Raw genomic sequence first — 2179 nt, forward strand, 5'->3', positions numbered from 1 at the left:
GAATAATTAAGATAACAATGAGGATTGTTCATGTAAAAAAAAAAAAAAAACCTATGAAATGCCCAGGAGCGGTAGCTCACGCCTGTGATCCCAGTACTTTGGGATGCCGAGGCGGGCAGATCACTTGAGGTCAGAAGTTCGAGACCAGCCTGACCAACATGAAGAAAGAAACCCCATCCCTAATAAAAATACAAAATCAGCCAGGTGTGGTGGCACATGCCTGTGATCCCAGCTACTTAGGAAGCTGAGGCAGGAGAATCACTTGAATCCAGGAAGTGGATGCTGAGGTGAGACATCATGGCACTCCAGCCTGGGCAACAAGAGCGAACTCCTTCTCAAAAAATAAATAAATAAAAACTGCCCATCAATTGATTTTCTTTTTGAGACAGAGTCTCACTCTGTCACCAGGCTGGAGTGCAGTGGTGCAATCTTGGCTCACTGCAACCTCTGCCTCCCAGGTTCAAGGGATTCCCCTGCCTCAGCCTCTGGAGTAGCTGGGACTACAGACATGCACCACCGTGCCCGGCTAATTTTTTGCATTTTTAGTAAAGACAGGGTTTCACCATGTTGGCCAGGAAGCTCTCGATCTCCTGACCTGGTGATGTACCTGCCTTGGCTTCCCAAAGTGCTGGGATTACAGGCGTAAGCCACCACGCCCGGCCCAACTGATTTTTAAAATGTGGTGTCCACACAATGGAATATAATGTGGCAATAAATTGCAATGAAGTACTAATACATTCTACCTCTTAGATAAACTCTGAAAACATTATGCTAAGTGAAAGAAGCCAGATAGGCCAGGCGTGAGGGCTCATGCTTGTAATCCCAGCACTTTGGGAGGCTGACGTGGGTGGATCACCTGTGGTCTGGAGAGGGACCAGCCTGGCCAACATGGTAAAACTCCGTCTCTGCTAAAAACACAAAAATTGGCCGGGCGTGGTAGCTCACGCCTGTAATCCAAGCACTTTGGAGGCCAAGGCTCACCTGAGGTCAGGAGTTCAAGACCAGCCTGACCAACATGGTGAAACCCCATTAAAAAAAAAAAAAAAACCCAAAAAAGTAAGCGGGGGGGGGGGGCTAAAGCAGGAATTCCCAGCTACTCAGGAGGCTGAGTTAGCAGAAACGCTTGAACCCAGGAGGTGGAGGCAGTGAGCCGAGACTGTACCACTGCACTCCAGCCTGGGCAACAGAGCAAGACTTCAACTAAGAAACAGAAAAAAAAAAAAAAAGCCAGACACAAAATGCCACATATTATATGATCCCATTTATGTGAAATCTCCAGAATAGGCAACACCGTAGAGTCAGAAAGTAGATCAGTGGTTGCCTGAGGGTGGGGGTATGCGGACCAGTGATAAAGAATGACTGCTAATGAGTATGCGAGTCTCTTTTCGAGGTGATGAAAATGATTGTGGTGGTGGCTGCACAACTCTGTGAATATACTAACAAGCACTGAATTGTACAATTGCTGAGTTGTATGGCATGTTAATTATATTTCAGTAAAGCTGTTAAAACAATCAGCTACTCTGATTCCTTTGTGGTTCATAAACAAGAGAACTAGGTTTTCATGCTAATGTACGACACACGCCTCCCTAAAGCCTTGTTGCCTCATGGGCTCATTGGCACATTACTGTCTGAGGAAAAAAAGAGAAAAAAAAAAATCAACGACTGAGAACAGCACCCACCCCCATTCTGTATATATGTTAAACAAGAACACTTGGTGGCCATTTATTTGGAATAAGATACAAATCAAAATCCTGTCTGAAAAAAAATAAATGCAGACTGGAACTACTAAGTGAAAGTTTAAAACTTGTGTTTTTTATGCCTAAAGTATTTGATAATAAAAAAATATATATATATGTGTGTATTTAATAACAAATACATATATATATTTTTAGGCAGGGTCTCCAACACCCAGGCTGAAGCGCAGTGGCACAGTCACAACACACAGCAACCTTGATCTCCCAGACTCAAACAATCCTCCCTCCCGCCTCAGTCGGCTGAGTAGCTGGGACCCATGCCGTTTTTTTGTTTGTTTTTGAGACAGAGTCTCCCTCTATCGCCAGACTGGAGTGCAGTAATGCAATTCCGGCTCATTGCAACTTCCGTTTTCCGGTTTCAAGCAACTTTCCTGCCTCAGCCTCCCGAGTAGCTGGGACTACAGGCACGAACCACCACGCCCAGC

At 45.2% G+C, this 2179-nt stretch overlaps 1 pseudogene; it reads left to right on the plus strand.

Annotated features, from left to right (window-relative positions):
• Positions 1-1523: 1523 nt before the first annotated feature.
• Positions 1524-1634, plus strand: LOC119469240 (annotated as a pseudogene).
• The last annotated feature ends 545 nt before the right edge of the window (positions 1635-2179 follow it).

This window comes from Cebus imitator, unplaced genomic scaffold (genome assembly GCF_001604975.1).
Source record: "Cebus imitator isolate Cc_AM_T3 unplaced genomic scaffold, Cebus_imitator-1.0 Scaffold607, whole genome shotgun sequence".
Classification (NCBI taxonomy): Eukaryota; Metazoa; Chordata; class Mammalia; order Primates; family Cebidae; genus Cebus; species Cebus imitator.